The sequence below is a fragment of the Homalodisca vitripennis genome, unplaced genomic scaffold (assembly GCF_021130785.1).
Source record: "Homalodisca vitripennis isolate AUS2020 unplaced genomic scaffold, UT_GWSS_2.1 ScUCBcl_4721;HRSCAF=11072, whole genome shotgun sequence".
NCBI classification, from domain to species: domain Eukaryota; kingdom Metazoa; phylum Arthropoda; class Insecta; order Hemiptera; family Cicadellidae; genus Homalodisca; species Homalodisca vitripennis.
Window position 1 is genome coordinate 12,687 of NW_025780836.1, and position 16,210 is coordinate 28,896.

At 37.8% G+C, this 16,210-nt stretch overlaps 1 pseudogene; it reads left to right on the plus strand.

Moving 5' to 3' along the window:
- The first annotated feature begins 9,229 nt into the window (after positions 1-9,229).
- The window catches only part of LOC124373043, a 35,691-nt pseudogene continuing 28,710 nt past the window's right edge, over positions 9,230-16,210 (plus strand).

The following is a 16,210-nucleotide window of genomic DNA, read 5'->3' on the forward strand; positions in this document are numbered from 1 at the left end:
AAAAAAATCAAACATTTGGGCAAGAACAAACAACGCTCCCCACTAGGGTTCAGAAAAAAACCCCTTGACCCCGGCAGGGGAAAACACATCCGATGCCCCCCTAAACATAATGAATGTAAATACTAAAAAATTTTTAATGCAATACCCCAGGGACCTTTCAAAACGGTGTAGAGGGACACGTCTGCCCGAGTTCTATCCTGAAGGGGCCCCCCGGGTAAAAATAGTTAAAAACCCCCCCAAAAAAAAATCTATTTACCGGTAAAAGTTCGAAAGTGAACAACATTTCCCCCAAAAACTAAAGGGGCCGGGGCGGCAGATTGTTTAAAATTTTCCCTAACGAGTTTTCCTCACAAACCTTTTCATAAAAAAAACAAAAGGGTCTATATTTAAGGTTGCCGACCCCCCACACGGTCATAATCACCAAAAGGGGGGCAGCGTTAACATAAAAAAACAAAAGTTTTTTAAAGTCTCCCGGGGTTTTAAAATTTGGGGCTTCTACGAAGACCCCCGGACAATGTACGATGAAGTCGTAAAAGGGGGGGGAAAATTTCCCCTCCCCCAAAAACCCTCGCCTCGTCTACTTTTTAAAAATAAGATGAAATCAGAATACCGATTAGTCAGAAAAACAAAAACCCCAGCCCCGTTTTGAAACTTTTATACTTTTTTAAAAGGGAAACCCGCGGGGTAAAAAAGCTGAGGGGAGTGTTTTAATGTAAATCTAGTGAACAACTCGTTTTCCATTTTTTTTGGAAAATTTGTTTCGATTGAAGGGGCAAGAAAAGAAAAAACCCCCCGTGTCGGCATAACTACGAAAGATCAAAGGACTGGTATCTTTTAAGAAAATAAAAAAAAAGAGTCGGGGTAACGGAGGGTGGCTTCGGGGCAATAATTCCGCAACGCTGTTAAAGAGTTAAATTTAAACCCCCCTTTCCCCCTTAGGACATTTATGGGATTTTTCGAAATTACAAAAAGGTAGGGGGTTTAAAATAAACAAAGTTGGGTTTTTTCTGAGAGCCGCCTCTTTTAACAATGCGTAATTTCACTGACGCGCTACTGTTACTTGATATAACTGCTTGTACTGGAGGGTTCCTTACTTACAATATTTAACAGCCACAGGTTAAAACTTTTGCGAGGTCGAGAAAGATACACTGATTACCTTCCGTTTCGACATGGGAAATTCAGAGTCCCCCCAAATTTGCCTTTTACAACCGTCATAGTTGGACAAAAAAAAGAGTACCCAAAAATTAAAAAAACCCCTTTTCGGATTTTGGGTTTTTCCGAGGGGAAAGGGAAAAACAATTTGAAAAAAGACCCCCTTCCACTTTGATCAAATGCGACTACTCAAAAATCAAACTGTTTCTAAAATTTCCAAAAATTCCCGTACGTAACATCCAAATGATCTACGCATTTCTACGACATGTTTTTTCCCAGTTTTCCCGACTAACTACCAGATAAAAGGGGGGGCCCCACAGTTGATTTAAAAACTTTTTAAAAATAAAAACCTCTCTATGTTATTTTACCCGCTCCAAGCGGAAAGATTCAATAAAAACTGGCCCCCCGGGCTGCGTCTGGATTTGAGACTAAAAAGCATTGTGCAAACCTGCGGCCCTTTCGCTTAGTACTATATGACCACACCGGGCAACACTCTGCTCACGGGTGGGGGTTAAGCGGATGGTGTGGGAGGGTGGGGGTTTTTTTTTAAAAAAAAAACCCCCCCCCCCCCCTTATAATAAAAAAAATTTTGTACATGTGTCTTTTTTCCGTGTAAAGGAGAAGCAAAAATTTTTTTTCTAAACGACCCCTGACTCGTCGGGCGACTCGATAAAAAACCCCTTAAAGAACGAACAAATCTACAAGGTCGAGGGCATGGGAAGACCTTTGCTCGTTTAAAAACCTACAGTAGAGGCCCATGACCTTATAGTTTACGGCCATTTCAAGAATCGCGGGGGGCACAAAACCCACCTAGGGGGGGTCCTGACACTTGCATGCACTATAGGGATTCAAAACATTGGGGGAAACGAAAAACGTTTTTGATCATTAGCGAAATAAGGGACCCGGGTTTCTTCGTTTTTAAAAACGGTTCACTGAACCCTTCCGTGTTTACCGCAACAGGGGGGCTTATTGTTAGGGTGGGGGTAATTGTTAGGGTGGGGGGTAATTGTTAGGGTGGGGTAATTTAAAATGACGACCCTACGCCACGTACTTTACCTACCCATGTTAAACACTCCGAAACGATGGCGGGGTTATACATTCGGGGTTTAAAAAGGGAAAAAAAAAAGGGGGGAAAAAATTTTGGGGGAAAAACCTCGAGTGTCTACTTTTACATCCGGGTACCTTTTTTTTGGGTTTTTAAAGGGTTTTTTAAAAAAAAATTGAGGTTCTTTTTGAGGTAAAGATGAGCCCAGGCCTACGACACGGAGAAGGATAACCCAAATTAAAAAACAGGCTCAAATATTTAAAAAGGGGGGGGAAATAAAAGCCGGAGGGTATTTTTTCCTTTTGTGAAGCACGGAAAGGGATAAAAATTTTTAAAAAACCCCTTCACGTGCTAATTTCACACCTAATACGCGTTGTTGATGTAAACGGGTTTTGACAGAATTAGGGTTAGATTTTGCAGAGAGGATGATTAAAGCGAAGGGGGAAAAAAAGGGGAAAAAAAACCGGAGTATACGCTTGTTTTTTTCAAGGACAAAAAATTTTAAAGGGTTTAGATCCATCGACTGTGCAAATTTTAACATCCCATCGCGAGCGGGATGGGGGATGTAAAAATTTTTTATTTCTTTTTTGTAATCCCTACTACGGGGGGGAGGGGGAAGTGAGGGGGAAGCACCACCTAAAAAAAAAAATCTCATTGGCCCAGAATAAGCGCTTTTTGATTGGTAAAAATTTTCCCCTTCAAAAAGGGTAAAATTTAAAAATTTTTAAACGTCAGACGTTAAAGGGATTTCGCAGACTATGGAGGGGGAACCCACGCGGTTTCCCAAAACTAAAGGGGTTTTCAATGCTTTTTAACCCGGGGGTTTTTTTTTTAGATCCTTTTTACTTTTTGATAGTTCTTTCAAAATCGTAATTGTGGGGTTTTTTAAGAATGGGGGGCTCTCTGGGGGGGCTTTTTAAAGGGGAAAAAAGGGGGTGCTTTTGGGGCACACGATGTTTCAATCAAATCACTCCTCATTTCAAATTTCCCTAACCCGGCTCGGGGGAATAAAAACCAAATTTTATTTTTAAAAGGGGCAGGGGGGAGGGTTAAAAGGGCACAAAATTTTTTTGGGGGGGGATGCAGGGGGTTTTTCTTTGAGGGGGCAAAAACTTTAAAACCTTTTAAAACCCCCAATGGACTCGTTTACAAACAGCCTTCCTCTGGTGTACATGCCTCGAGACAATTTTATTATCGAAGAGCTGTACGGTTTTTCAAACACGCACCATCAGGGTTGGTAAGGAGGACGTAAAATTTAAAAAAACAGTAGTCAGGGACTCCCTGTTCCACCCGCTCAAAAATTTTCTCTTAAGGGGCCCCTTTTACAAACGGGGGGGCCCCTGGAGTCAGTATTTTTTAATTCACGCATTTCAAGGGAAAAAAAAGACCCTTTATTCTTAAAGAGCTCGCGATCGTGGGAAACTTTTTTTCAATGTAAAATTTTTATTTAAACCACCTTTTCCTAGAGAACGGTTGACGCCAAAAATCGTACAAAAAAGCTCGCGGCTTGAAGATAACTACCAAAAATTTTTCTGGGGGGGGGTGATTATTTCCCCACGACTAATGTATTTTCCCCTCCCAGCAAACCCTTTCCGTGATTTTCACCGCGGGGTTTGGAAAAAGCAAGTTTTTTGAAAATTTCACGTGATGTCCGTAACGGGAAAGATATTTGTTGCGGGGGGGCCGCAATCCTTTTTTGAAAAAAACACAAGGTTGCTTGCTCGTTGCCCAACATACGTCAACCGGGGATCCCAATGTGAAATGCCCCAAAAGATTCAGCAAATGCCGTTTCGAGACCCCTTAAAAAAACAGCGCACAATACCCCAAAAGTTATTATATGGGGAGTGATTATAAAAGGGGGGGGAAAGGGGGTTGGGGATTTAGTTGAAAAACCCGACGGGGTTTTGGGGTTAAAAGGGGCCCCGCCGGGGTCACATTGAACTTCACCGAGTAAAGTGACTTTTGAAATGGGAGTTTGATACAAAAAATTCCCCGAGCGGGGTAAAGATTGGTAAGCCCTGGGGTGGCGAAAAACCCCGTAAGCCCCCGGGCTCTTTTCTGCTCTTTCGGCAGGCCTAAACTCCGTAAGACCGGGGGGCAGTTTGTGTGTTGTTTGTGACAATCCTCAAGGCAGGCCTAAACCCCCTGGGGGAGGGGGTTTTACCCCTTGCTCTAGATGCTGGGAAAAAAAAAAAATTTTTTAAAAAAGTAAAATTCTCCGGTAAGTTTTTTAGTCACTTTTTAAAAGGGTTCACCGAGTAAAGTGGCTATTGAAATTAAAAAGGGGGACAAAAATTTTTGAAAACGATACATTTAAAAGGGGGAACGCTAAGGGTTTACACGGGGTTGGGGCTGTACACAAATACTTTTCAAAATTAAAAGGGGTTTACCGAAAAAGTGTTTTTGAAAATGAAAAAGGGGGAAAAGGCCTACTGGGGAAATCACTATAATCAAAAACGCACTGGGCCCCCCCAGGGCCCCAGCCTTTTTGGCCCTTACCGTGGTGTGGAAACGTGGGTCACAAACCCAGTTAATGCGGTGCAAGTGCGAGTCTCGGTGGGGGGGGGGGTTTCCCCGATAAAAGCGGGGGGCAAAGGGGTGCAGCTGCACTTGCGTATACTTTAAAAAATTTTGGGGGAACTAGTTTTTACCGTTTTCCCATTTTGGTTGGTGGTGGCTGGAACGTCTCGGGGTTTTATTGTTTTGATTTTTTATTTTTTTTATCAGTTGCCCCCCCAACACTGTTTTTTAACTTAAAAAGTTTTTTTTGGGAAAAAACCACCCCACTAAAAACGGTTTGCGTAGGAGTCAACCCACCCTGTCCCCGGGGGGGTTACCCCGGTGATACTTTACTACGATAGCGGGCCCTAAGCCCCCTAATAGGGTTTTTGCTCACTTTTTTAAAAACCTAATTTTTTCCCCTTTAATGGGGGGCACTTTTTTAAACCCTTTATTTTTTTTTTTTTTTTCAAAAATGGTGTGATCGGGCACATTTTCCTTTCCCCTTCACGGAGGTGACCAGGGTCATACACATTTTTTTACCGTTGTTTTTGTACTAATTACGCTTTAAAATTTTTATTAAAAAATTCGAACTCTATTTCAGAACAGTACGGGGGTCGATCCAAGGATTTCGGGGGGGGGGAAGGGGGGACCACTCGACGGGGCCCCACTGCTTTCCCATAACCCCGGGGTTTTTTAAAGGGGATTCCCCTTATCCTATTTTCCATTCGTGCGGGTATTCGGGGCCCTTGCTAAGCCCGCAACCGGGGGCCGGGGCCCCCAAAGTTTTAAATTTTTTATTTTTGGTTGGGGTGATCTAAAACCCCGACTCTGGGGGGGCCCGGGTTTGATAAAAACCCCCCAAAATCACTCCCCCTCCTGACATCTCTGAGGAGAGTAAAATCCTGCTGGTGGGGGTATACCGAGGCGCGACTTTTCCCCCACAGGGATAAAGGGGGTGATGGGGGAAATTTAAAATTCCACCAGTGAGGCGTTTTCCCGGTTAGAAAATAGGCATTTTTTTTTTAAAATTCGGTTTCGCCTGTTTACAGAAAAAAAAAAGGGGGTATTTCTTTTTGACTTTTAGTACTTTTTTGGGGGCTTCCGACGCAACCCCTCGCCCCCGGGACAGCCCCCCTGGGGGTCTCTCTCAGTTCTATCGGGGTTTTAATCAGTTTTACTCCCCCCCAACATCTCGCCCACAGTAGTGGCCCCCCTTTCCCCTCTGGGGTTTTTTCCCCCCAAACCCCCCCTCACGGACCCCATATCCATGAAGTGGCTGCCGCCGCCACCCCTCCCTCACCATCTCAAATACGTTTCATTCCCACATTATCCATGCCACAAAAAATGTTTCATCTGTTTAATTCGTTACCTAAATTACAGGAAAATTTGATCCCCAATGGGGGGCAATAGGGGGGGGTTTTTGGGGGGCCGAGTATAAATCGCTCAGGTGCGGGCACATGAGGGGGGGCCCCCCACGACCCCCAACTGGATTGGGGGGGAGACCCAGGATGAGGAGTTTGTGCCGCCCCCTCCAGCCGCTTGGGAGGGAAAAACCCCCAACGGTTGGGGGAGGCGGAGCCCAGGAGGAAATTTTCCCTGCCGTCGCTCCAGCCGCGGAGGGGAAAAAAGAAACATCCTCGCGGATTTTTCCCCCAAAAAACAGGGTTAAAACCCCCTGGAAAGGGGGGCCCCCCCCCGTAAAACAAAACCCCTGTCCTCCAACGGACAACCCCGCCCTCAACCCCGCGAAGTTTTCCTGCCCTTTTTTTTTTGGGGAATCTCCCCAAAAACGCTTTTTGACTGTGTGGGCATACACTCTGCCGTCCATGCTCCCCAAAAGAGGGGGGATGAGCCCCCCCGTTCCGGGGCTTTATTGTGGGAAGATTCACAATAATCTCCCCAGGTAATTTTCTCCTACCTCAAACCCTTTAAATTTTTTAATTGGGGTTCACTTCAAAAAATTTTTATTCCCCAAAATTTCCCAAAGGGGGGGGGGGAAATTTTCCATTTAGGATTCTAAACCCTCTCTGGCCGATTCTTTTAAAAAGGGTAAAATTTTTTAAACCGGGTACTAAAACTAGTGCGGATTTTTCCCAAACCACATCCAGGCCCACATCGACTCACCGCATCACACAATAAGGTACGATTTGTCTTTAAATTTTTTCCCCTTTTTTAAGTTTTTTTTCCCGCCCTTTTTTTTTTTGGGGTTATTTCCCCTTTCCCGCCAATTTCACAAAAAAAGGTTTTGTTCTACTGTTCCCCCCCAACGTTCCCCCCCCTATTGAATCCCGGGGAAAACCAAAAGGGGGAAAAGGCCCCTGTTCCCCCCCAAATTTAAAAGGGGGCAGCCAAAATTTAATTCCCTCCCCCCTGGGTTTTCCCTCACCACCCAAAAAATAAACCGATTTTACCAAAAAAACACCGATATTAAACACCCAAAATCCCCCATTTTACAAAAAAAAACACGGGTTTTTTTGACACCCCAAATCCCCCCAAAAAAACTAGGTTTAAGGGTGAGCGGGAAAATTTTTTTCCCGCACAGGGGGGGTTTTCTCCCCCACCAAAATTTTTGATCACGGATCCCCGGGGGCCCGCCATCTTGGATAGGGGACCCCCTCCCGACCAATCAAGGGGCGGGGCTCGATGCGGGGGGGTCTACTCATAAAAATTTCTATTTCTTTAAACCATTACTGTTAAAAATTTTAAAGAATTTTTTAAACCCATTGAAATATCCCTTTTTTAACCTGTTTTTTGTTTTAGTAGGGTTTTTTAGAATAAAACAGAACACACAATTTTGAACATTCGGATCACTTTACCCCCCCAAAAACCCCCGGCAGCTTGCTATTCAAATATTTATTGCTGTCTAGACTATGTAAAAAAAAATTTTAAAATTTTTTGTAAAAACCTCTCCAATTTTGTAACCTTTTTCCAATTTTACTGATTTTAAAATTTGTAGAGAGAAAATTCTTAAAGGGTTTTTTTTAAAAAAACAGGAAAAGGGGTTAAACAAAAAAACCTTTAAAATAAAAAGTTTCCCCCGGTTTTTTGTATTTAAAATTTTTAAATTCTATAGTTCATTACATTCTCGGGGTGTCCCGGGGAAATATGCAAACGGACATAGGGAAAAAAAAAGTTCTACCCCCAAACAGACAAAAGAGATATTATGTCTTTAAATGGTAAAGGTAAAAAACCCCCCCCCATTAAAAATTTATGGACATGACCACCAAAAGGAACTCTTTCCCTCCAAAATTTTTTAAACACAGATAAAAAACTTCCGAGATACTTGCCCTGAACATTTACTTTTTTTTAAAAAATAAGCAGTTTCATAGCTTTTTAAAATTTTCAATTGAAAAACCCCACCACGTCACGAAATATGATTAAGTGAGGACCCCCTTTTAAGCCCTCATAACAAAAAACCTGAAATTTTAAATTTTAACAGCTAAGCTTTAAGGGTTTTAAAAAGGGGAAAAATATGGTTTAATTTGGAGCCACCACCCAAATTTTTTGCTGGCAAATATTTTAAACAAAACCCCAAAAGTCACTTTTCAGACATCAATTAAGCCACGTTGTCCCCCCGGGGAAAAATTCGTCCCCCATAAACTATAGATAATATCTCTCTGAAAATAAGAAGCATGGGTTTTTAAAATTTCCTGGAAGTCAAAAACAAATTTTACCAAACAGCCGCTCACACTAACTTATTATCAAAATTTTTGGGGGACATACCCATAATTTAAATAGGGAAAACTAAAACATAGATAAGAAACAAAACCCGAAAGATTTAAATGGGGTGCAACTGGGGAAAAAATTTTACTATGTTTTTTTTTCTCCTAATTCCAGAAAACTCCCTTAAAATATTACACATGTGTTTTTGCCCCCCAGCAATTAGAGATTTTATAAGATAAATCACCATCGAGCTAAAAATGGGGTTTTTTCCCCTAAAACCCATATTTTTTTTTTTTTATCCCCGATGGCTTTAACGTGGGGGGGGAAAAAATTTTTTAAAACACCCCTCTATGATCCAAAGACAAGGTAAAGATTTTCATAAAGATCAACCACCCCAAAAAGGGGTTTAATGGGGGGCAACCCGTCGAATAAAAAAATTATCTTTTCACTTTTCCCATGTCAAGAAAGATGAAATTTTTCACATACCCTTCCCCTTTTCCCTCAAAGAAAATTTGAGATTGGGGGATGAAAATCAAATATCCCCTAAATGGGGGTTTTTAAAAAAAGTTTTAACCCCCAAAAAAGTTATAATGTTTTTAAAAATTCCCACTCCCTAGAAAGGCAAGTTTATACAGAAGTTCCTAATTTTCCTTTTAAAAAAAAAAAAAATTTTTGAAATACCCCGGGGGAAAAATTTTTATTTGTTTAAAGGGGGAAAAATACACTTTTCACTCAAAAAACCCCGAAAAAAGGAACATACTTGTAAGGGGCCCCTTTATTTTAAATTTTTTTAAAATAATTTTAAAAAAAAAAATTTTTTTTTTTTTTTTTTATTTCCCCCGTTTTGAAAAAGGTGCTGATCCTATCATGATGTAAGTCGATTTCGTCTGCAGCCAACACTTCCAAGGGGAGCCTGTGTTCGCGGTGGGTTTGTGGACACCAGCGATACAAACTTTTTACATTTGGGAATTAAAAGTTCAGAAGCACATATTATTTGTGATTTTAAAAACATTTTGCACCAACAAACAAAATCATTAAAAACTAATTTTTAAAACGTATTTTTCATATTTTAAAAGGTAACTAAAAATTTTAACTTAACCCCCCTTTGGGTTGAATTTTTGCCGGGTTTGGGTTTTGCGGGGGAAAAGGATCTATGATGATTTTGTATTTTTTTTAAATTTTTTATTTTAAAAACAAAGAAAAATTTTGTTTTTTCTTCTTATGTACATTTATTTTATCTGAAAGGCAGCTCAAATTTTTGCTTTTTTTTTGGGTTACATTTTTAAAAAAAAAAAAAACAAAACCTGATAAACCCCTGAAAGGTTAAAGATGAGTTTTTAAAACAGAAAAACTGAAAATTTTTTGGGGTTTGTATTTACAATATTTATTTTGGGAAAGTGACAAAAATTTTGGGGTTTTTAAACAAAATTTTATGTTGGTTTTTTTTTTCCAACCCAAAAAAAAAATTTTTAAAAAAAAAAACCAAAAAAAAATAAACATTTTTTTAAAAAAACGGGGGTTTTTTTTAAAAAAAAAAAAATTTTTAGCAAAAAAAAATTTTTCACATATAATATAGACCCCGTATATAAATTGTTAAGGGCTAAAATTTATAGGCAGAAATTATTTCAGGTTAAAAAAAAAATTAAGCAAATTTTAAAAATTTTGGATCCCTTTAGTTCCAGGAGCTACCTTAACAGTGTCAGATCCCCGGCCGCTGCACCAGGGGGGTGGAGGGAACTAACTCAACATTGGAATTCTATTTGGTTGAGAACGAAAAAACAATATATTTATAATAAATGGGGTTTGGGACTCTTTTTTCTTTTTGGGATAGAATTTTCCATTTTCATATTTAAAAAGGGAAGGGGGAATTTTTGTGAACTTTAATAGCCCCTTCTGTATTTGAATCTTTTTAAAAAAACCATAAAATATTGAAAATTAGTTGTAAAAAAAAGGGTCCGACAGAATGTAGCCCCAAACCCGCACCGGTAATTAGCCAAATTTCGAATATCTTTTCTTTTGGAAGCAACAGCAAAGGTCCTTTTAGGACTGAGTGCAATGAGAGGTTTCTCACATTCTTGTCCTGAGGAAAAAATGCTCTACCAGTTTGACAGAAAAACCTAGATAAACATTTAATTCATAAAAGACCTGTGTAAATATGTAAACACAATTGTGGTATTAATAGTAGATAAAAAAGCAATATATTTCCATTAGAAAGCACATAATTTCTTCTGCCTTTATTTAGTATTTAGTACTAGAAGGAGTTAAATGAACTCGGAAGTGTTACCTAGATCTAATAAATGGTATTTTCTAGATCGGCCTTAGGATTGCCCTGTGGACTGTGATCATTTCAAATTTATATGTTTTATAATTTTTGAAGTCGTTACTTCTGTTGACTCATTTCTTATATCGGCTACAAACTTAAAAAAGCTCTTTCAAAATAAATTATAAAAATTGGTTTTTATAACGCTCGACCTTACTTGATATCATTCAGCTAGTGCCTGCTATGTTGTTTGATTTAATCATTTATGTTTCTATTACCTTGATCACTGTTAAATTAATAGAATATATTGCTAGATTTAACAAAGTTGTATAGTTGTGTTTTATACCAAAAACAGTTACAGTACAGCAGTAGGAAACAACAGGTATCTATTTTTAAACCGACAACACCTAAACCTTTGTAGTTTAACCGATACTTTCTATAAGAAATGTAAATTGTTTTGACATTCTGTTTTATTAATTAAAATACTAGGTATAATACCAATTCTTAAAAGGAACTAAACCATGTGTTTTTGACAACTTCTCTGTTTACACGTTAACTCTCAGTGTTTACAAAAGCTTAGCAGACAATGTTGCGCTGGATTCCAATTTTCATTTTAGTTCATGAAATTAAAAGCATTATTATTTCTTTTCAGATGTCAAGAAGAAAGTAACCTCAAGCATATCCTGTACATGATTTACTACCCAGGGATTCTACTGATGCTAGTGCTGAACTTATTTGCTGATCCTCCGCCCCAGAAGAAGTACGGATTATCCAAAATATCAGGTAGAGCATTATTTAATCTAACAATTGAATCATTTCATAGAGCGGTAATTGTTTTTATATAAGATATTAGCACTCAAGCTGCTTCAAATTATTATGTAGTGTAACAGCAATAAACCGATGTAACGGAGTATCGAATACTCGACAGAACGCAACGAAAGATATTTTTGCAAACGAATTGTTTCTTTACCTTTTAACACCCAACAATCAAAAAGAGTTCGTCTTTTTAATCAAGAGATAAATATGTACCAAGTTTCATCTCTCTAGGGCCTTACTGTCAAACAGTTAACGGATGGACAAAGACAACGATTTTAAGAGAGCCTGTCGATTTCTTAATTATGTCCTGTTAAAGATTTATACTTTAAAGAATAGCATAGTGTGTATTATCGGAATAGACTGTGTTGTACATTGACTTTACTTAATCGCAATTTGTGACATAGCCAAAAACAAAATTCTTTTAGTGTCTTGTTTCAATAATTTAAAAATACAAACCATTATGTGGTTTGAACCCAATCTTTGATATTGGGGTAACACATTTATTTGGTCGTAACATAATTTGTAATGTATATACTTTTAACTATACATTTTAATTAATTATGATTAAATTAACTTTACTTAAGATTATGCTTTGTATGTGACGATCGTTAAGTTAAGCGAATGCATGTTGATGGTTTATATTCTTATGGAGAATGGGCGGGGGGTGCTGACAAGGAATCAAATCCATGAGTGAAATAGTGAATGCAAAAATGCTTTATGGTTCTTTGTGCAAAGAAGAGTGTTTTTAAATTTTAAATATCATTGTTAAGTTGTGTTATACTTAGATTGGTTTTCGCCAATATGAAGAGTCATTCTTATTTTTGATTCAACATTGATTCTCTAAATAACCAAGATATTTTTAAGGCATACAATGTGTACAGTACGTGACACGAGCTAAAACGATGTTATCGCTGGTGTCTAAAGTATTTTGATTTTCTAGAAAGTATAGTACCTATTTTTGCTAAGATCGAGTTCTTTATACTTAAACTAAAAATTCATATTTCAATGATAATTTAATGACAAATTAATTTACTACTGTGAACCCCTTAGTAAACTATGGACCTATTGTTTTAAAATTGCAGAAGCTATGCCCAGAGATCCAAGCATCTTTTGTGTCTCAAGTGCTGTACGCCTGGTTTGATCCGATGATTTTCAAAGGATATCGAAAACCGCTGACAGTGGCTGACCTGTGGGAACTCAGGTATCGAGATACTTCTTCTCAGATAGTTCCTCGCTTTCAAGAGTATTGGAGAAGGAACCAGGAAATTGCTTCTGGGTAAGATTGTACTGTAACTGGATACTTGTTAAATATGGATAAGCTAATTGGCCAGCTCTTGTAGCGTAGTGTTGAGTCATTCAGACTCAAAGATCGGGAAGTGTAAGGCTATAGTTTATACCATTACTGGAAAAATCGTATAAACTTAATCGTATAAACCTAATCGGACCGGTCACCTACACGTGTATTTTATTATTACTGTCAGCGAGAAATACGTTTTCCATATTATGAAACATCATAACGAGTCATTAAAGGATAATTAACAAAAACAAAATATGAGAAAATTATTAAATATGACATATCATAGGCTTCATAATATAAACAAAAACACACCACTGGTTTTTTAAAATAAATCCTTTGCATAAAGTTATTTCTTCAAAAGATACATAATATATTACTTATGCTCTGCAATAGAATTAAGTTACAGTAACATTCAATCGAATTATTAAACATGACGACTACCAAATCAAAATTAGGTTTGAAATCACTCACTAGTCCATCGTTGAGAGTTTTTCTATGCAGATATGGAAGAGATTAATCCAACTATCCTGAACAGTTTCGATAATGATTTCGCACTACGTGGGTGCAGAATTAATGACGGCACGTTTCATCATAATTGTCTGAGTGATGAAGGGCAAGGGGAGGAAACAATACACAGCTAATAGAACAAAGTGACTGTGAAGCCAGAATTATTGCACTGAACATAAATAAGAATTTTCATCCTAATACTTTACAATAAATATTCTAGTTAATGCAAGTAGTATTATTGAACTAGTTAAGTCTGTCAGTACAATAGTTTTTAATATCGTTGTATTGATAGAAACATAATTTGAAGGAATAAGAAATATGCCAAATAGTTCTGATATTGAGAATTTAATTATTTGTAATTCTTTAAAAATCAACCAATAACGAGGGTGTCATTTTAAGCCGATAAATCTATTTAGATCGAGGTGGATAAATCTACCTAGATTTCTGATTATTCAGTTTATAAAGGAAACAAAAAAAATAGACTAGTTTAAAATTATTGCAACTAACATTTTGAAATTTTCTATTACAAAAATCCTTCCGTTTAGTACTCGTAGTAGGCTAGTAAACGGTAATACTGTAAATAATTATCACCTCACCAATAAAGAGTTGCAATAATACTTCTAATAGTAAAAAAAACATAAGTTAATTAAATACACTGCAGATTTGCATATTGTGTTTTCAGATCCTCCAACTTTGACACAAAAACCACGCAGAATGGAAAGACTAAGCCCAGTGTTAGAGTGGGACCACCCAAGAAGTTTTCCGTGGTTCCTCCATTATTTTAAAATGTTTTGGGTAACAATTGTTGCTTCAGTGCTCACCAAACTTTCAGCCGACGCATTGTCATTTATAAATCCACAGGTTTTGAAGTGAGTATTATTTAAGAGACTTAAGAATATCATTTTAAGATTTCTAATTGAAAGTTTCTCAAGGTTTAGAAGGCTAAACTATTATACACCAACTAAACAGAATAATATAAAAATACAGTCTTGTTCTATTTTCTGGTACAGTACGCGCGCTGAAGGTTCGGCTCCGAGTCAACCGAGCAGACTATGGCGGGGGACGGGTGGATTGCCCGATATAACAACTGTTCTGCAGACATCCGCCAATGTTTGGCCCGCTGCAGTCTGAATATTTATTGTCCCTGTTCTCAGGATTCTTTATACACCAGTGTTTCGGTGTTTCGTATTCATTCATCAGTCATAAAATTAGTGTATAAACAATACACCCCAAAACACTTTCTATTCAAATATAATACAATGAAATTCAACATAATTTCATTAAAGTTTAAACTTTTAGTTTATCACAGATCACCACTATAGCCTAAAGTGTTTTTTTTTCAGAAATAAACTATTGCAAAGTGATTCAATGTTAAACTTTCAAATGGTATTGCCGTGTTTGCATTTACGTGAATGGGCTATAAACTGTAGGGCAGCGGTGTCGGTGATACATTCCACTTCAGACTAAGTTACGGCTAACCTAAACTATGTATCTGAAAAACGTTAAATCTAAAATTAACTTCAGTTCATTCAGAAAAACTTTCCCGCTGGTGAAAGTTTCCTGACCAAATAATAAAAAAAATCCTCACATACAAACTTTTTTGTATCACAATTTTGGCACAGTTAATTTTAAAATATATTTTATTGAAGAAAAGTAATAAAACATTGAAACTTAATATATCCATTAGCATTGGCATAAACAGAAAAATAGATCTGCGAAGTTTCAGAATTTTATTTGTACAGGAAGTTGGTCTAACCATAAGTTGATTGTCGAGCGAGAATTAAACATTACCGTCCGTGACGGATCATTGTACAGTCAATGTTTTTTATTTGGTTAGTAGGGCAACGACAGGGCCGAACCTTCAGCGCGCGTACTGTACTGTAGTATTTACAGCTTGAGAATAATTTTACAGAGTAAGGCCAGACTATAATACAGGCCAGAGTCGTGATACTGTGACGTCAAAAAACTCATAAAACCGCTCCGCTTCATTCAGTGGAAGCGCGAGCACAGTCCTCATAATTTATAAATTTTTTGTTGTATTACTAGAATATCCGGTTACACAACAAGTATCCGGCATTCATAAAACAAAAACAAAATTAACTATTCAATAACACAGTTTGTATCAGAGAAAAGATGATTTGCCTGCTTCTAATTAAATCAGCAGCTGTGATAGTAATAGAGGGGTATACAGCCGACCGGACGGATAATGGGACGTATGTAGTATCTGTTAGTGGGGGTTTGGGGAGGGGAGGGCAGCACTACGGTCTGTATACAGGGTGCGCATTTGAATTGGTGTTCATTTGAAAACTTCAAACTCGTATTAAAAGACTTATAGTCTAAATATCAAAATTCTGTCATCGGGAGTGTATACAGTGTATACCTGAAGTACTAATTGGAGGAACAAAGAAATATTTAAAAAATGGGGGTTCTCACCCCCATGCCGTACCCAAAGCCAAAAGTTTGAAATGGCAACTAATACCTTGTGAAACCTCAAATTGAAGCTCATAAAATGCTGTATTTTGTTAAAAAAATGAAAAAGGCCAAGCCGTTTGGTATCAACAGCCCATAATATAATTTCTTACACAACAATTAATTATTAGTCTATAAAACTACTGTACTATTGATATTATGTTACTGATACTTTAGTATTATCATAAACTGATGTTTGTAAAGCCTATAGCGCAATAGAATAATCATATAATGCATGGAACGTAGTCAATATTACAACATTAATTATAAGGATAGTAGTTTTCAAATTTCAAAATATGTTTTCAAAGATTTCCTTTTGTGTTTGTTGTTACATCATTGATAAGCTGGAATACAGTACAGAACCATGGTTCATAATCCACATATGACAATTATTTAGTTACCATTGATAATCGGACTGTAATAATTAATGTCATTTGCTTATCACAATGGTTAATATTAGCTTTTAAGAAGGTTGCACCTTTCTCACGCACTACAACTG